The sequence below is a fragment of the Balearica regulorum genome, chromosome 3 (genome assembly GCF_011004875.1).
Source record: "Balearica regulorum gibbericeps isolate bBalReg1 chromosome 3, bBalReg1.pri, whole genome shotgun sequence".
Classification (NCBI taxonomy): Eukaryota; Metazoa; Chordata; class Aves; order Gruiformes; family Gruidae; genus Balearica; species Balearica regulorum.
In genome coordinates this window covers 122499022-122519302 of record NC_046186.1, presented here as the reverse complement: position 1 = coordinate 122519302, position 20281 = coordinate 122499022, and the positions used below count along the sequence as shown (strand labels likewise).

Sequence of the window (20281 nt, the reverse complement as noted above, 5' to 3'; positions counted from 1 at the left end):
AGGGGGCGGCGGCCGGAGCCGCAAGTGGCCGCGGAGGAGCGGGTGCAGGAGGCGAGCCGGGAGAGGGGCGAGAGGGGGGGATTAAACACGCACACGCGGAGAAAGAAGGGAGGAAAGAGAGAGGGAGAAAGCAAGCAGGCAGGCAGGCAGGCAGCGGCAGCACACGCACGCACACCCCCGCTGGAAAAGCAAATACATCAATGAAGCTAAAGACGGGCAGAGAGGGCTGCGGGGCAGGCTAGCCTCGGGATGTGCCGAGGAGGTGGGAGAGCTGGGGGAAGCCAGGTAGGACCGGAGACCACCCAAAAAGCGGGGGGGTGGGGGGGGCGGGGGGGGGAACGACACAGAACCATCCGGCTCCCGGCTTCCCCACTCGCCCCCCCCCCTCGAAGCCGCGGAGTCCCCTCCTCCTCCCGGGAGCTGCGGCCCGTCCCCGGGGGACGGCGGGCCCCGCGGGGAGCTGGGGGGCGGTGGGGGCTCGGCCCGGGCCGCGGCCCGCGGGAAACTTCGGCGGGGAACGACGGGCCTTGCCCCGCCGCCGAGCCGGGCTCCTTGCCCCGAGCCGGGCCGGGGGAGAAGCGAGCGGAGTTTCGCAGCGAGAAAGCGGCCAGGCACGGGAGGAGAAGCCGCCGGAGTGTGGCGGGGGGGGGGGGGCGGGAAGGAGGGCGGCGGGACCTCGCAGCTTTCCCCGCGGGCTTCTCTCGCCCGCCGGCCCGGAGCCCCCTTCCCCCGGCGGTGCTCCGAGCCCTGCCCGCAGCGACAGTCTCTTAACGAAAGCGAAACGCGGGGCTGCCGGCGGCGGGGCGGTGCGGGCAGCGGGCTGGCACCGAAGGAGGGCGGGCGGGCGGGCGGGCGGGGGGTGTGGGGGGAGCCGAGGCGGCGGGAGGCACCGAGAAGTGGCTGGAGTTGGGAGGATGCGGCGGCTGCAACTTCGCCGAAAACACACGGAGAGACGCAGACGCTGCCGGCACGGGGAGGGATCAGGTTGCAGTAGAAATAAGCTCCGGAGGCGAACGGGCGTTTGGAGCAAAGTGCGGCTGCGGAAGGAGTGCGAGGGGGATAACCGTGCCCAGGACGGAGGAGGAGAGACCGAGCGCCGGGCGGCCCCGCGGGAGGAGAGAGCTGAACGGGAGGCGAGGGGGGACGAGAAGCTGCCCGCTGCTGTAAGAAAGGTTTTAACGCTCAGAGCTGCGATCGCCCGGACGCCGCCCGGGGAACCGAGGGGGCGGGCGGGTGCCGGGGCTCGGCGGACGGGCGAGCGGCGGGGACCTGTTGGCGAGACGAGCCCGGCGGAGCTGTCAGAGGCCGGGGCGAATCGCTCCGGCGTGGGACGGTTTCAGCTTCCCGCCAGCAGCTTTCTCCCCCCCCCCCCCGTTCCCCCCCCCCGTTCCCCCGCCCGCGGCTCCGCCCGCCGCCGGTCAGCCCCGCCGCTCCCCTCCTGTATCGGTAGACACGGGCGAGCCCAGCTACGCGTGTCGCCTCGGCACCTGGGGGTGCACCCCGGGGCTGCTGCGGGGGCGGGGGGTGTGGAAAGCAACTGCCTGCCCTGCGTGACTTTCCGCAGGTGACAATAGCCGACTGGTCCTGGCTTTTGGGCTCACGCCGCCTTTCAGGGCTGGCCGCCGTATCCATATGTTCCTCTGCGAAACGTATATAAACAGGCATGTGTGCGTACGGGAGAGAGATATGTATGGGATTTGATTTATATATAATAGCACGTATAAAGCTTTTCAAGGTGGCTGCAATGTAAAAAGTAATGACTTTATTACCCCTGAAAGGTTCTGTGGTTCACAGTTAACAGTCCTCTGAATTACAATTCATTACGCAGTTGCGCGCTCTCTGAAGCCAACCTGCATCAGAATACCTATCTGTGGTTATTCCCAATAAATAACAGGCAACGTTTCATTGATTTTCTTTTAAAAAAATCCCAGCAAATTAAGCACTTAGTTACAACTGAATCTGTTTTATTATCGTACCGTGCTTGAGATTCCAGAGGTGACTTCCCAGACCGCATCTTAAAACCTACAGTCAGGAGCTAATTTTACAGATGCTTTCATGAATGGCAGCGAGGATGTTCCTACCATTAGCATGCCCTTAATTCCAGCACCGTAAAATGCCTCGAATTAAATAGAAACTCGCTGCCTTAAAAACAATATTTCATCCTGGCTGGATAATTATTAATATTGGCATTTGATCGCAATACTGCTGTGCTCCCCCCCCCCCCGTCCCGTTCCCCCCCCCTCCCCACCAGCGTTTCGCATTGTCATGTGATTGGAGGGAGATAACAAACCTCAAGAAAGAAAAGGAGTCAGAAGACATTTTTAACACGGCATAACCGCAGATTAATAATGCAGGTGGGTTTGTATTTTATTGTATTTTTAGGGGAAGGGAACGAGGCTGTTTAACGAGCAGTCGTGGACACAAAGTAACTATATTTACAATCCTTGATGTGGCTTTCGGTGGGTAATAAATTATGACAATATTAAAATTATTTTCTGGCAGCCCAGTTAACTGCGTCGGGGACCGTAAAGCCCTTACTGATTCCATTTATGCCTTGTAATTACGGTCCACGGGCTCTCTCTAAACCCTTTGGTGTATATTGTGTGTAAACTTTTAGCTAATAGACCTTTTTTGAATGGAGGGACTTTTCTTGGTACTTCCTGCAGTATATATTTTGTCTCTGATCTCTGTATTTAATGGCCAAGTCCTGGTTTATGCTTTATAATGTGTTGACAAGTTTTCTAACAGACTTTCTGAAATAATGCACATATATTCACGTCGGTTAGAAACTCCACAGTATTTTTAGAGTCGAGTAGATCTATATCCTAATGCACTGAGAGGGAGTGTAAATCATAGAGGATTTCATAGCCCTTTCAGTAGTTTTCTGTATGAAGTATGAGCAGCGTGGCCTCCAGACGTAACCTTTTAGAAAAAAAGACAGTGCTTTTATTTTATGGTGTAAAGTGCTTTTAGCTTCAGGGCTCTGAACGTGAACGTGGTCAACAAACAGCTCTTGCCAGGGAGTTTGCTACAGCCTCAGCCCCAGCGCCGGGGCGCTGCCTTCGTGATGGGGAGGGTTACGGGGCCACCTCCGGCCGCAGGACCGGGCTAACCCCCCCCCCCAGACACACGTTAACCCCAGAAACGCCGGCCCGTTGCGGCCCGCTCCGCGCTGGGAGATGGGGGGCTCCGAGCCCCGCCACCCCCGGGCTGAGCGCCGCTCTCCTCCCCGCCGGGTCTCCCCCCCGCCAGCCCCGCCGGGTGACACCGCGGGGAAAGGAGGGGGCGGACGGTCCCCGGCGCTGCCGGAGGGGCTGGCGATCGCGGGGTCGGCCCGAGCCGGGGGGGGGGGGGGGGGGGGGGGGGGGGCGGTGAACGGCCTCCGAGCTCGCCCCGGTGGCAAAGGCAGGGCCGGGGCGCAGGGCCCTGGGCGAGGGCACTGCAGGAGAACCGTGGGAGCAAGGGCAACGCACCCCGCCGTTGCCCCACTGCGCCCCACGCCCTGCTCCTCCGGCATCGTCCCCTCTACTCCCTGCTTCCAGCGCAACCGCCACCACAGCACCTCTCCGACACGCAGAGCATCGTTAGCCTCGTCTGTACCTATTACACAGTGGTGTCACTTTGCTCAGTTGTACTAATGAAGCTAGTCAACGTGGCAGGTAAAAACAGTTAGAAATGCTCGAATACTAACGCCTGGAAACGCTGGTAGATTACTAGGGCAGGTGAAAACAAACCCAGACCAACGCTGAAAGACAGCCCGGTGATCAGGCTGTGAGGATTCACGCAAACTTGTGTGTCACCTTCTGCTTCCTTTGCCCAAGTGACGGGGGATGTCCTGCAATCCTGCTGCAGCGGTTTGAGCTGCCATCACCCTCAGCCATCAGGTTACAGATTCCCAGCCCCAGAGTAAAGTCAGCCGGAGGAAACGTGGCCCCACATCGCTGCTGAAACCAAGGCCACAGTGGTTTTCAGGCTGCCTACAAGGGGAGACCAACCTAGGAGAAGGGTCTGCCTCATTAGCTGAGTGCCTGTCCAGTCTCAGTCTGTCCCGTGCAAACCAGAGCCCTGAGACACCAGCTAACGCCCCGGAGCAGCTGAGGGCAGAGGTGGGCACCCATCCCACTCTACCGTCCCAGGGCAGGGACAGTAACCTGCAGCAGCAGGGCAGGGTGCCCAGGTGAAAACATTTACACTGTAAAAATTAAACATTTAAATCTGCCAAAATGTATCTGTCCCTTTCCTTACGCCTCAGCTCTCTGCCTGAAAAGCAGCGGGATCCTCCCTCCATTCAAACTTGCGAGATGCCTAGAGGTTGCTCTAGAAAGGGACACAATAAAACTGCCTGAAATTGAGAAGCGTGGCCTTCCTCCATCTCACAGCCAGGCTCACGGTCCTCCCGCGTGGGATCGGGACCCGAAGGCGTAAAGGAGCGTGACACAGTTCACACCGCGTACTGCTCTCCCTGCCTATCTGCTAATTTAGTGACAGACTTGGCAGTGGGTGAGTTCAGCAACTTTGGTGGGCAAATGTTCCTGCTTCGAAGCTCCAACTGTCATTCATTCCGAGCAGGAATCTCACTTGCCAACTTGGTACAGAACATTAGGACCAAATACAAATTCCAAAATTCTGCCAGTTCTCTGGAGCTGGGCTGCATTATATAACGGCAGATCGCACGGGGTGCTTTCCGACACCGTCTTGATAGTCTCAATCAGGCAGAGGCAACGTGGGTGGAACTCTTATCATACCAGGCTGACTCCCTGTGAATGAGCAGAGGACTTGCACGTTCTAGAAATAGTATGTGCGTTAGTATTCCTGCATGAGAAACTTGGGCACGCTGCTTTTCCTTTTCTCGTGGTTTGTTGGGGTTTTTTTTCTTCCCTTTTTCATAAAGGCTCAAAATAAACTCCGATTCTGCAAGTGCTTACTAGCAAGCGCGGCACGCACAGCAGCGAGTCCATGCAGGATCACAAACACCTGAGCGCCGGGTTACAGAGAGATTTCGTTATCGGCTTGCCGTAGGCAGGACCCAGAATAAAACCTCGGGGAGGCTTTTTCCATGGGTTTCAGAAAGGTCTGGGATTTCAGCCTGCATCTGCTTGCACAGCATCTTTTTATAAGTAAACATGTAACATGCCCCTGACAGTTTCTATGCTAGGTTTCAAGCCAACATGATTTAAATTATGTGCATTTAAAACCTCCCAGAACTTGACCTATAATGCAAATCCATACAGTCTTAATTATAGCAGCACCAGCAGCCACCGCACGAGTGAAATAGTTGAGCCTTCGTTACTAAAGAGGCACAGTAGTTAAGGTCTGTCAGTGCTCCTGTTACAATCCCCATCTTGAAGAGGTTATAACTTGGGCTGTGTAAATTTGATTGAGCTGAAACTTGGGACTCAAACTGTCAGTCCATATAGGGAATTATCTTATGAATAATTGGCTAACCCATTGCTTGATTCACAGACCTTTATGAAACGATTTTTAATGGGGTTTAATGTTTTTTTCTTTTACTGACATCTAGGGTATGAATTTGGTACTTCTAGCTCTTCTGAAGCTCCATACTGAACAGCATACGTAGAGGTACCCAAGTTAAAACTACAGCTACCCAGAGGAGTTCACGGGGCACACGTGCCACGCTTACCCACCTATGTCTACCTATATGCTGATAAGAGACCATAAACCAGAAATGGCACTTAAATCTATCTCAAAAGAATCTCCTAAACACGTAAGATAAAGAGAACAGAAATGCCTCAGACGGAGGGAGCTAAAGCTCAGAACGTGTCTGCTTTGCGCATCACGACACACTGCCAGTCGCACATCTCTCTGCCCCCTTTATACCAACTGTCATGCCGGGAAGGGAAGGCACTCACTGAACCCAAAATCCAAAATACTGCTCTGGCACCTTCCAGTACAGTGTATAGGGTCGGCTCGATTACGCATAGATGCAGCAGGAATAGCTAGGGACAGGAAAACATCTGGCAGAGTGTTGGTCACTGTTATCTTTGCTACAGGTTTCTTGGAATCTTGTCATCTTCTTGGGGTTTTTCCTCCCTCAAACCTATGTGGAAGTGAGTTCCACGTGTGCACTGGCGTCAGAAGAGTCATAGTGATGGCGCTGTGAAAGGATGAGCCCTTTGACTTCCAACACTGAGCGTAAGCTTAAGTATCACTTTGTGTTACAAAGGATTGTAGGAGAATTGCTCTCCAGAACACTTTTCATTAGTTTTAAACTTCTGTTTCTCAGAGGTGGTTTTTATCACCTCAAGTCACTCTAAGCCAAAGCGAGCATGGGTGGTTAAGATGCGGACTTGGAATTTTCCTTGACCCAAACAGATAATGACGACGAGCCCAGGGCTAGAAAGATGAGCCACAGGCCATGAGCAAACAGATTGCTCTCATAGAACCAGACCCCACAAAGTTTCCGTGCCCACCTCACCGAACCGTTACGGAGCAGGGACACCATGCTGCACCCCTGAGCTGCTGAGCAGCATCTCCATCAGTGTCAGGAAGACTTTTGACCAAGCCAGGTTGCACATCGGGCTCTCTCACTGCAGGTTTCTTGCGTGCAAGTCATTCTGAAACAAAGCACTATAAGAAGCCAGCCTCTCCTCAGCAAGATGTTCCACACACCCAAATCCCCCATTCATCAGGGCTGCTCCATTTGGCCTCGCAGAAACTGATGACGGCACAAGCACAGAGAAGCTGGTCCTTTCGAGTCACTGCTGAGATCCCGAGTCATTTACCTAAGCAGGTCACCACCGCCTCCATGCCTATAAGCAGTAGGGAGACAGGTCACTGACACAAACATCTTTTTTGATTTATTTTCTGACTTTAGCTGCTAAATTTGGGGAGATCCCTACTTAGGACAAGGTAAAGAATTACAACCAATTCAGGCCACGGGGAGATAGCGCCCACCAGCACAGAGGCAGCTGAACTCGGAAGTGCTGAGCAAGCTGCACGGATAGGAAAGGCTAAGCCAGGCTCCCAGCCCTGCAAGGGCCAACTCTCGGTGAGGTTCAAACCAGGAGCAAACAGCGCATATGTTAGGCGAGGTTTAAACTAGCAGTACGTCCAGCAACGGCACAGTCACACCTCATCTCCAAAGTATGTGTTCATCAGTGCAGAAGGACAGGACAGCTGGATAGGCTTGGTCGGATCCTGACCAAATGTGTGGGGCGACTACTGATCTTTTAATGCAGTGGTTGTTTATGAACAAGATGTTTTCGGGCTCATAAGGAGAAGCTTTTCACACTGCTGTGCAAGATTAGATCTGAGGGGCTCAAACTCTCCCTATGAGGAAATCTGGAAAGCCCCACTCTGGATGCGGCAGATTGGAAAAGAAGGAATTGCAAACATTTTGTCTTGAAGAATAAATCCAATTATACCTTAAATCAATTTAAAAAATAAAGTAGAATAACAAGAATAATTCACTAATTTCAGAAAACCAATATCAGCAATCAAAAAGTTATTTCCATTGAGAAATTAGTTTTGCTACACGGGATGAGGAAAGATTTAGCTGTTTTCTTGTATGCTGCTGAACACAGTCCCTTCTTCTTCCTAGCACGCTTGGTGCGAGGGACAATAGAGAAGGACAGTGCAATAGAAAAGGCTTTTCCTCCTCTAACCCCACTCGATATATCCCCTACCAGAGGAATCTCCTTGGCCTCGAGTACCGCGAAATTCTTAAGCACATGTTTATCTTTGGGCACATCAGCTGTACTTACGTGTTTTAAGTAAGCGTGTACTCAAGCACGCCGTTAGATCGGTGCCTTAACATCTTTTGTAAATAACTTCTACTACGTTGCTTTTTAGAGCTTCAACTTTTAGTCACTTACAATGCATTGAACTGAAATTTAACATGTACAATCATCATTCTCCATATTTGTTTTATATTACTATTTCAGGTGACAGTTTGGTTTAGCTTTTAGCTTTAGCAAAGAAGAAATGCACGTGCTTTGCAGAACATGACATAGTTTGCGTGAGGATCCAGATAAAAAAGAATTAATTGTTGAGAGAGCAGAGATCTGTTTCTGCATTTAAAAATCAGGACAGCTTTACTGTGGATTTTCTTCTTTGCCATATTTATTGCGTGCAAAAATTCAGCCTAATTATTAGAATGCTTACAATAATATTTTAATGCGACTCTCTGTAGTCAGAAGAATATATTATTATATAGCCCAAAGCTGCAGAGAAAGATGCAGTGCTGAGGGGCAGCAGGAGTGGTGGTGAATAACCTGTGATAAGAGCCCACTTCTCTGAGCAGTTTAGATAGTTTTGCCACCATTTGTTATTGTCAGCGCATCTAATTTTGACAGTACAGTATGAATTCTGACTGCAGTGAAAAGAATGCCTTCTACCACCAGTATGAATGAGATTTCACTCAATTAAAATAACATGCAAGTATATTGTATAGTATTACATAGAAAGCTGATGTGCATTAAGTATGAATGCTGGGGTTAGGGGGAGTTATTGTACTAATGCTATTGTTCAGTGAGCAACTATTCCCCAGCATTTAAAAAAAAAAAAAAGCCAGGGAAATTAAATACAGAAATCAGAAATACGTACAATGTTTGATATTACCATACTGAAATTCATGTATTCACAATTTAGACTTTAATTTGCCCTAGCGTATTAAGTTTCACAGCATTTGAGTGCCGAGAGAGAGAGAGAAATAGATGTAAACACAGGGAGAGAGATCCATAGACTATCTATGCTGAAAATCCACCACCCTCGGCTGTTACGGTGATAGGCGCTATAGATAAACGCCGGGTCAATACAGGCCATATCATAGCACCAGTCTGTATTTCCCACTGGCACCAGCGAGAAGTTTGGTCTAGACATGGCTGGAGCGATGTGGTCCACCGCGACACGCACACACACACACACACATGCACCCCTCCCGGACATCTCTGAGGGGCTCCTCAGCGCAGGGGTGAGGTGAGCTGCAGACCTCCTGTCACCCTGGTTCACGCTACCCAGAAGGGAAGCTATCGCAACGGGTGGGGATGTATAGGGCTGCAGCCACGGCAGTTCCTACGAGGCAGGCCAAACGTGTCTTAGAGCCGAGGTGTATCTTAGACAGCCGTTGTACTCGGAGCCAATAAAAATGAAACTATTCTCTACTGAGACCTAATTAGCTTTTATATTCAAAGCCGTACTGCACATTTGTACATTGCTTATGAGTAGGACTAAAAAATATATGTACCATGACACTATACTTTTAAAGTGTCTATTGAATGCTTTTCCCATTCTCCAAGGATTGCCTCCTCCTTAGATGTATACATTCAGCGAATATGACGAGGCTAATTATTTTTCCCTGAAATGATCAGTGCTTGTCTCTAGCAGTTTGCAGAGAAGCACGGACCTCGCATCTTCAGCCTCGGAACTTTAAAAAAAAAAAAAAACAACACCAAAAACCTACAAAAACACAAGTGCCTTCAAATCCCAAGACAAAAAAATGTTTGGTAAACAATTTCCTGCCAGGGGCTTTACAAGGCTTACTCTTCTATCAGAGCCCCCGCGCACGTATGAGCCTTTTTTGCCATTTTTTTTAGAGGGGGTTATATATTTTTCTGTTACCTTTCCTGCCTGTAAAGCAATCACGGAGAACGGCGGGAGGCACCATAAATATGCAAATTGCTGCCAGATAACTGGTTTCGCTGGTTCCGCCTTGGGAAGCGGCATCGCCGCCGCGGGAGGTGGGGGGGGGGGGGGATCCGCGGAGCCCGGCCGAGCTCCCCCCCCCAGCCCCGGCTCCGCGTCGCCGCCGCCGCCCCCCTCCGCGGTTCGGCCTCCGCGGGGCCCCTGGAGCGGGGCTCGGCAAAGGGCACCGCAGCAAGGAGAGCGTTCCTTTGATTCCCACTAATTCTCTTTAACTCGCGTCCCCCTTCACGCTCGCTCACACGGCCTTTTTCTGTGTGTTTGCGGCCTTTTCTACTACTTCATTTCTTTCGCACAGGGGTATTTGAGTCCTCTTCCTTTGCTCTCAGAAGCGCTGGCGGTTTGATACCACCTCTCTCGAATTACAAGGTCAAGATTTTTGTGTCTCCATCAGCTCACCTGAGAGGTGCTCGGGGTGGGGAAAGGACTGGGGTCATCCCCGCACGGTGTCGCAGACCTACTCGGCAAAATCTGGGGACGCTCCCGTGTGGATCTGTAGCCTGAAATACACGCGAAGGCCCTCTCTTTTCTAACTCTGCATTCGAGGGTTTAAAAGGAACCGCTGGTTTCCAAATTAAAGTATAATTCACGGTTAAACGCTTGCAAAAGTACGTGAGACCGGTTAAAAAATCAGAAAAAGCAATCTCGGGTGGATTCTGGGTTTGCCCTGCTGTGGAATTCAAAGCAGCGACGGTTATTGCACCAACAGTTTTCAGGGCGTTCATCAAAACCATGGACTGGGCATTTAAATTTTTTTTTTTTTAAAAAAAAAAGCATACACCAAAGTAAACAATACAGCTAATTTATAAGCATTCAGATGTGCAGTAACTTTGACGCAAATATTCCTATCAGCATGGGGGTGGCCTCATATAACACAATAAGATACAATTCAGACCTGTGACGGTCTGTTGAATACATAATATGCATTTTTAAAATTGCCTGGAAACATATTCATACGGTAAAATCTAATGGTTCAGGCGGAGCTTTTACTCTTGGTCAAATAATAAAAATTGTTAGAGACCACTCTGTCATCTCATTGCTCACCAGCCTCCACGAGGACTGCTTTACGTTCCCGTTTAAATAGGACAGGAGAGCAAGAACGAAAACGTAAACCACAGAAGAGTTACTACAGGCATTAACTTTTAAGCCAGAAAAGCAAGCGAGCTGAGAAAGAGAGCGGGGGAATTGCCTTCATCGCTCCGCACCCATCGCGTTTTCCTACCGCTGAGGCGGATGGAAAGGCGGACGGCGGATCGCGTTAGGACAAGGTTGCACTCACCAAGCCCCAGGGGCTGACTTGGGCGAGGTGTCGCGGTTCTGCCTCTGAAGTACCTTCTTTCGGTGGATTTAGGTCTGCCGCGGAAGGGGACTAGTGCGGACGGACAGATAGAGCCTGTGGACAGGTGAGACTCCCTGTGGGACAGAGTGGGTGCCGATGGCCTCGTCCGTGGAGGAGGAATCTGAAGTGCAGACTAGTAATAGTAATGGTGATTACTATTAAAGCGCGGAGCTTTTCATTACTGCAAACTTCAAATAACTCTCCCGAACTATATTTGAGCCAATTTTTTTTCATGTTAACTCCAGGTTTGATTGCTGGAAAAGGTTGACTGCTAGAAAAGGAAAACCAGTGCAGTGCACAGCAGTGGGGAATCGAAGCCCTTCTTTACCAGAACCCCTGCCATATACGTACTGTCACTCACCTTCCAGACACTCAGTACAACCATTCAATCTATTGAATCAAGAGACTGTTTGATCTTATCTGCATCTGTGAGCTGACTGTCAACCTGCTTAGGCTGCATATTAAATCATCTATAGTAGCTGTATCAAGCTGGGATGATCTGTTAATTCTAAATTTATTAACCCTTGGAGTGCAGTCATCATGTTTAATCTAGTGTAGCCGGCATTTATTTTACAAGACAAAATCCTTCTTTAAGATATGGCTGTGCTGTAGGTTAAAGAATCAGTAACGTGGAGGAGATGGTAACTGGGAAAAGCTTGCTTTGATCTCTGAAAGCCGGCTGACAGCATCACTGCTCCAAACACGTACGTGTGCGCTTGCGTCACGCTCCCGTATCCAGCGTGCGGGGCGCACGCCCGTGTGCACGCGCCTAATAACATTTCCTCACAGAGTTTTGCCCGAGACGAGAAAGAAAAAGAGAGGCCTTGAACAATGCCTGAGCCCTGTGCCTCCACCAGGACTTAAAATCAAAAATCCAAGTGACGGCACACCACCGCAATGCAAGTCGAGGGTGGCTGCAGGCGGAGGAGCCCTGCCAGGACCCACCAACAAACCTCTCCTCCAAGTCAGCTCCCACTTCTTGGTCCGTAGCTGCTGTCCAAATCAATTAACAAACGTCCTCGGAGCGCTGAGGACCACGGCCGCCGCAGGACTTGCAAGAAGTCAAGTGCTGCGATCTGCGTACGTACAAATACACCCCCACGCAGACGCGCGTACGTCTACAAATAATTTTATACGGATATGTACATACGCATCAGTATGTTAATCTGTTCGTTACACACACGCATCTCTCCCTGCCCCTCTCTCCTGTTATCTATTATCCTTGCACATTGCCGATGGTATCAACATATTCACAGCTTTTATTTCAGTCGCAAACTGCTAGGCATGCTTCCTTTTTTGGTAATCACGTGCCCGGTATCTCTCTAATGTAGCCTAATAACAATTTTAGCATTCAGATGAAGCGATTTCATTCTGTGACTGCCTTTTCTATTAGATTTGATTCTGAGAAGCCCCAGTGGGTGCCTCCAAGGCAGAGATCTATCTGTGAGGCTGCAACCGATTCAATAGCAGCCTGAGCTAACCTTGACCTTTCCCTAGACCCTGCTCCATCTGGTGCCAGCCTGGTCCCCCCCTTCTCCTCCTCCTTGCTTCACAGTCAGCATTGATCAAGGCGGAATCGAGCGTCTCTCTCCCTCCAAGGGCTGGGCAGTCGCGGAAAGGACAGCACATTTCAATATATGGAAATGATGGAGCCTCTTATGCAATCATAAATCTACATAGAGCCTCGTGATTTGATATTTCATTCACCTCCAAAGGTTTTCCCCCTCCCTCCCCCCAGCAGGGATTTATAAACTATAAGACAACGGCTTTCCCCAACACCTGGAAATTATAAAGCTTGCTGTTTATTGGGAATGAACGCCTGGCGATTTCATCTGATTTACTTTGCTTTTTATTATTATTATTTATTTGCAACTTACTCGGTTGTTTACCATGTGTGCTTTAGTTTGGGGGTTTTTTGGGGGTCTTTTTACGGGGGTTTCCCCCCCCCCCCCCCCCCGGCGGTGGCAGCGGCTCCGGTAAGGGCTGTTTGGATGCCGCTGTTGTTTTAGCCCCCGAAGGAAGGCGCAGGGCGGGCTCAGCTCAGCGGCTGGCAGCGCACCCCAGCCCCACCGGACCCGGACCCGGACCCGAACCCGGCCCCAGCCCCGCCGGGCCGCCACGCGTCCCGCTCCGCACCGGGAGGGGGCCGGGGCCGCTCGGGCGCCTTTCAATAGCTGGGAACGAGCAGAGGCTCCTGCAATAAATCAGCGCTCGCCACTTTGTCATCTTCCTAGTTCTGCTTCATTTTCTTCCCCTCTTCCCCGCGCTGGCGCTCGGCTCCCCGCTCCCCCAGCCCCTCTGAGTGGAAGCACCCTGCTCCCCCCCCCCCCCCCCCCCCAGCCGTGCCTCTGACCAAGCACAACCGCCGCCGGCTTTACCGGGCTACCCGGGGCGCTGCGGCGCGGCCCCCTCGGAGGAGCCGCCCCCCGACTTCACCTCTCGGCGGCGGCTGCGAGCCTTTGCCTGCCGGGGGGGGGTGGCGGGACGGGGGGGTGGCTCCCAGCCCTACTGGGCCGGCGGCCGCCGACCTGCGGTGCTCGGGCTTCCCACTACCGACACGATTATTTCGGAATCCGGCCCCCCCCCCCCCCCCAGGCTGCGGGGCCCGAGAGGCGCGGTGCCCCCAGCCCAGCTGCGCAGCGGGAGCGCTCCGGGCCCCGCTCCCTCCGGAGCAGAAGTGATGCTGCCGAGGTATCCTGCTCCCTCCCAGGGTGTGAGTTACATTTTTAATAACAGCCAGCGTGGCTTTTAGCGTCGAGATATACTCCGTGCTTTAATCTCCTTCCGCGCTCCTCCATTGCCAGGACGTTTACAAGCAATAATTTTATTTTTCTTCCTAAGAATTCTGACATAACCGCATTTTTTTTTTGTCGCACACCAGCCTTGAGATTCTATAACAGATTATGTAAAATTATAATTACAAGATAATCTATGCAGACTCTAATTATTATATAGAGTTTCCTGCGTCTCTATTGCTAGGCACCCAGCACATATGTTAAGAGTCGGTTCTGCGATATTTGCATAGCCAACACTTCTGGCTGTAGACGCGGCGTAAAAAAGGAACGGATATTTGACAGTACGTATGTATAAGAGAGATATATTACTTAATGGGAAAAGGTATCGAAATATATTTCTCTCTGTTTTGAGGAATTTGTTTTGCTTTATCTCCATGGGTAGTAAAAAATAATAGGAAGAAACTGTGAATTACATTGAAAAAAATAGATATATTCAATTTGTCAGTTTAATATTACACTTCCTTTCTGCAATGCTACAAAGATTTCAGAACATCTCCAAAACTTGCAGCTCTAATCTGTGTCTCGTGTTTGTTAGGAGGACATGCCACCACATGCCAGCTAAAAATGAGTGTCAATTAATAATAAAACCCACTCTTCCTTATTTCTGCACTCAAATAATTTAACAGGTTTTGATAAAACCACGGATGCTACAGTGAGAAATTTCCAATACGTGCAGTATTAACAGTTTTCATTCTAAAGCACCAAAACTTCCCAAAATAGAACTGCTGAATATTTCTTTGCTTTTCCCAATGGCTGTCTACACATGCTATTATACTTAAAATATAAAGAATATTCAGTTCCTTGAAAAGCGTGGTTTGTTCTACCAGGAACGTAGCTGGTAGAAACAATCTCAAATCTAGGTGGTTAAAGTACGCACGCCGTACTATTTGTGGCCTCCAAAATTAGAAATAATTTGAAACAAGAAGTAGGAGAGTTTTTAGCTTGCATTTTCCACCACGTGAGAACTAACCGGAAAACATTTGCCCTTATAACACAACAGGATTCATAAACTCTTTGCTTTCTGGGCTACCTGAGCAAATCATGTAACCCCTGCAGAAGTGCCTGAGCATGGTTTGTTGTTGAAAAGCATATTGTACTTATTAGTAAAATGTGAAATGGCTTAAAAATCAATTTGAGCTATGAATTGCCATCTGCTCAATGGGGGAAAACAGAAAGTAACTGAATATATTTTCTCACCTTTTTTTATAGTAACATAAACAATGCTCCAGAACGCTATAAACTTCTAGCTGTACGAAAGGTGTTTGTACAGTTCATCATGCTTCAGGTCAGGACTTTGTCCACACTGTTAAACGCTGTTTCTTTTCATTATCTGCAAATGTCCCAAAGTATTATTATTGGTTTTTTCCCCCTCTGTTAAACAAGATGTCCTTTTTAATTTCAGGAGTTAAAAGTCTGATCCTGCTTCCCACACCATACTACTATCCCTGGTAGAGAGCTAGCCTGAGATCTGTGAGTGCCTTCAGATATCAAAACACGAGTAAAGCAGCGTATACAACTTGTTCTGGTTCTCTGCATGGGAGGGGAAGAGGGAAGGGCTTCTGTTACCCAGTTTTTATGTAGCACTTTGCATCACTAGTGTCCATCACCAGAGAAATTCATCTTTGTCCTCTCTCTGCCCCTGCCCCCTTTTTGCAGAGAAAACCCAAGGATGGGATCGCTTCCTCTGGTATTGAGTTTTGCCAGTACCAAAAGCACGTTCCTCCAGCCCCTGCAAGCTCCGTGACCTCCCCAAGCGCTGCGGGGGCCACGTTCTAAAATCAGCTCGGAGGGCAGGGAGGCCTCTGCCTGTCCCAGGAGAAAGGCCCCGCAGCAGGGCAGTGCCTGCCCTGGTCTACGCCGGGAGCAGGACTCCCTGCGAGCACTTAGGGAAACCATCCGTACTGGCAGCTGCTGCTGCTCCCCGAGACTCAGCTCACCACACAAACACTACAGCAGAAAGAACAAAATAACATCTCTTTTTTTTTTTTTTTTTTTCCCTTCCCCTACTTAGCCGGAGTTATTTCTTTGCTGTCCTTCAGCTTTATGCACCTGGGAACCCAGACGGTTTTTTTAACCTGTTTATTCCGTTTCTTGCCTAACAGCAGCTCAGCTAACCTGCCCAGAACACCCTGCTCCTACCAGCGGCGGATAGGAGGGGAGAGCATTTCTGGAGTGCGAGGAGTCATCCAAACCAAATGGCCAGGTTCAGGCACGTGGAGGACACAAACTGGAAGATCTTGACTTGGAGTGAGTTTCGCAAGGAGCACGAGGACAGGAGAGAGCTGCGAATTGTTACAGTTCCATCTCACGGGACAAGCACGTGTTAGATGGTAATTCTGCAATGCTGAAATTGTCTTCATCTGCCTAATGCCTGATGCTTTCTGCTCCCTGAAAGACTGACTTCTCAAAAGCACTGCTTAAAAATAATAACAATACAAAGAGGAGCTTTTCTGCTCCCTTAGAACTTGGCAGGAGTATAAATACACATAAGGGAAGAGAGGAATCGAAAACTTAACAAAAGGAAGGGGAAACACAATGGCATAAGAGCGGCCTGCACCCCTCATGTTTTAATTTCCACCAATGCCCCTCGCAAGGCTGGGCACAGCAAACCGCCTCGAGATTTATATGCAAAGCACGTGAGCTCATTGCAATAGCTGTATCATAGCGCACGCCTAGGTGTTCTACCCCTCACATACAGATCACCCCGTAGTATTAGGATTCAAATCACCTGTCCTCTGTCGCTAATAAAAATGAAATATATTAGGGGAAGTTTGAATACAGTGGCTTGACAGAGCATGTCATGTCTCACACATGGAAAAATGCTACGAGCGCATGATCAAAGAGTAGCTGCCCGTTTTTGTGGTATAAGGTTTTTCTGTTTCAAAGGGCAAAATGAGTTCTTTGAGATGAGGTAAGCCCAAACCCTTAAACTCCTACAGCCCCTAAGAGGGCAGCATGAGGCCAACTCAGAACTCCCTGCTACGCTGAGAAAACACATACGTTTTTATGAAACTCCCAGATCTTTTGCTTTCCTTTTCAAGTGTGCAGAACGTAAGCAAAGCACAAGAAGCAGTGCTGTGCTGCTTAATCCGGGAAGGACCATTCAAAGCTGCCACAGCAGAACACCACCCTACGATACAAGTTGCCAATATTGTCACGTTAAGGGTTTGTCGGTGTTTCCACTCTAAATCTTAAGCCATTCTAGCCTAAGGTCTAGACCCTGCTAAGGCTTTCTGGAAAACACCGTGCCAGCCAGGTAGATGCACACATCTCCTGAGAGCTGACAAGGCTGGTGGCTTTTTCAGCCTGGCCTGAGCTTGCTTTTTCGGGAAAGCAAGAGGCCAGCCAGACTTTGGAATGGAAAGCGTGTACGACAGTGCCTCTGTGTTACAAAGCAGCCCACAACAGGCATCTGATAAGCAGTATGCCACTCTTAAGTGAGATGCAAACAAAGCGCAGGGACTGTCATTAAGGAACCACGCACAACAGGTATTTTGTTCTGCCTGAACGGCTACAGTATTGACATGAGGATGGACATTACCACCTCCTCACCAGTGCTCAATCTCTGTTGGAAACTGTGCCCCTCCCCTAACTGAAGGGACAGAACTGATTCAAAAAGGTATATTACAGCTCTAGGTGCTGGAAACATTTGTAAAGCCTGTTTGGTGTGGATTCACGCAGTAGACTGTCACTGCTCCAAAAATTGCCTTTGCTTCTAGGAAAGCGGATGCTTTAAGAAGTTGCCAAGAGCCTGATCCCGAGTAGCCTCTGGGAAAAGCCCCGTGGAGGGACATCAAACACATCTCCAAATCCGCCACCTCAGCAGGTGGCCCCAGTTTCTATGTAGAGGCACTGACTCTGGGGTGCCTTCTTCCTCCTGAGCACGTCCTTCCTGAGAGCGGGCTGATGACAGAGGGAGATAGAGGAGGAAAACTTAATGTGCCACTACTTGTCCTATACCTGTTCTGCAGATAGCATGAGGACTTTGTTCCTCAGGACTGTCCATCTGGTGCCATTCCTAAGCAATAAAAGCTCACCCACAAAGTATTTTAAAGCAAACAGTTGGTGTAATGAATACCTTAATACTCCTGTAGCTAGACAACAATACCACAAATAGTAATTACTCTAAAAATACCCACTCAGTGAAGAGAGCCCAAGTTCACATACCAGCTCCTTGGGCCAGCAGGAGACAGGACCCCACAGAAGCTCCGTGTCCATCTCACAGGGGAGTGACTTCGTGTGTCACTCCCCAGCGATTCCCAGTAGCTAATCCAAGCACACCAGCAGACTTTCCTTGAACCTAGTGAAAAGGCAAGCTGGCCACCAGTGCAGTCTCTTAGAAGATAAATGGAAGTCTGTGCGCTCACACACATGTGTACAGGGGTGTGGAGGGAGCCATCAAATATTCTTAAAAAAAAAAAAAGGTTCTACACTGTACCACTTTCTTAAATCTTTTTCTCATCTGTGCATAGATTCTCTCCCTGCCTTCATCTAATTTAAAAAAGCAGGGCCACTGAAACAGCCCCAAGAGCCAAATACTATCTCTGATTCATCAGCGCACATCATGCACAAGAGCAATAGCTGATTTCATAAGATACCTGGAGAAAAAAAAAGTCTTTATCATTTAAGATCAGAATTTGTTTACCAGGGTGTTATTTAAACTGTGGCATACAGGCAGAAATCTGAAAAGCTGACTTAAAATTACTTTGTTATGATATGTATTATTGTTCTTGCAGCGTTCTCTGGGTGACTTCACAGTAGGCAGGCTCAAGGCAACACTGGACGAGATACTCTGTGGAGAGTGGCATTCTAGGCTCTGAATTCCTTGATTTGGATTTCATTGGTTCAAAAATAGATCCCCCTTTTTTTACTTTTGAAACTATTGTATGAATTTTAAATAATTGCTGAAACCAGGTGTATAAGCATTGTACATAAGGCAGACTACAGTACCTGAGAAAGAGCACCATGTAGAACCTGTTTTGTTTTAGCATAGTACATTCAATTATTTCACACCATTTTATATGATTTCACCATTAATAATAATACCCTCTACCTAAAATGAAAGCAGTATCAATTCATAACCTTCTAGTTCAAATCATACAGGTAAAAATAGTACTCAATTTTTAAAAGAATCAGTGCATCTTCCACTAAAAATACAGGGGTCTCTTCATGAAAGAAAGTGCTACTGACTGTATGTGGCTATTTCCCTGAGCTAAATATTTATTGAAAGCTCAAAGCATTCACTGATCATTTTCTCTAGTTGTTGCATTCAGATTAATAACCTGTTTCCTACTTAAAATGAAAAGAGAATTCAGAAATGTTTAGCGTGAAGTAAAAAAAAGCAGCAAGAAAATGACTAACAGATAGCGGCGCATTGGATATTTATTTTGTCCTGTCAATTATTTTTAAAGAATTCCCTGCTTATGGAGGAAGATTTTTTAAAAGACCTCGACCACCAAATAAAGACATCCACAACCACTGGTTTCTTCATTTTTCTTCATTTTGGAGAAAGCGAGTACTGTAAGGGGTGGGGTTTTTTCCTTTACTTAACTTTATTATATTTTTGCCGGTGCTGGAAAAAAAAAATCACGTTTCAAGGGTCATACAATAAACGTGCATAAAGAATTTATGACACTACAGTGACGCAGTTACGAAGCTGAATACTCATCGGCACTTGCAACATTAGGAAACTGCGAATATCAGATGTTCTTTGCAACACTTCAAAGCGACAGCCAAATGTAAAGTTCCATAGGTACCGGCTACTCCAGGGGCAGCGGTGGCTCCAAGTAAACACTTTTGGAGGCCCAGACCTGGAGATAATTTCAGTGGGTTTGTATCCAGTCATGAACACACAATCACCTATTGAAAGTGTCTGGCTTGGAGTGCAGACAGATGGAGAGCACAGAGGTTAGTACAGCCAGGCCTCAGACTGACCTCTGTAGAGAGAATTAAATCAGTCTGACCTTGTTGCGAAGCCTAAATTATATCCATAGACCCCCAAATAATGCATCTTTAATACACCACTGCCCTCTTTTTATCAGCCTCTTTACCTCGAGGGTATCTTGTTTGCTAACTACTGATGTTAAATTGCAGCTATTTATGCTTACATTTGTGACCTTGGTGGACATCTTGTCACGTTTTTTGTGAACAGTTGGGAAAAAAATAGAGAAATATTTATGCAGAGAGAATATATAAAACTAAGGTCTTGTTTTACTTAGGCGTAAAATAAACACGAACAGGAAAAGAAACCTGCTTCAACGGGAGGCACTGTATTCATTGTATAAGTCTAACACAATAGTCATTGTAGAATTCTGCGCTTCAATATCATCCATAACCTATCATCTGGACAGCCTGGAAAACAGAACGGTGCCACGTAACAGGATTTCCAGTATCTTAGAAACACCTTTTCTTCCCAGCTATTTTTAATATTTCAGGATTTTTAAATTCAAACTAGTACTAAGAACAGAGTAACCCCCCTGACACCTGT

The 20281-nt window shown here is 48.6% G+C and overlaps 1 protein-coding gene and 1 long non-coding RNA gene across 2 annotated transcripts in view; one reads left to right on the top strand and one right to left on the bottom strand.

The window, feature by feature from the left end:
- LOC104642538 (BCL11 transcription factor A) overlaps nucleotides 1-20281 on the bottom strand; it is a 147574-nt gene that overhangs the window by 74276 nt on the left and 53017 nt on the right. The gene's annotated exons all lie outside the window — the stretch shown is intronic.
- On the top strand, nucleotides 346-19232 carry LOC142601187 (uncharacterized). The gene is made up of 3 exons (XR_012834817.1): nucleotides 346-1163; nucleotides 15197-15292; nucleotides 15897-19232. It is a non-coding gene; the product is annotated as an uncharacterized LOC142601187 (long non-coding RNA).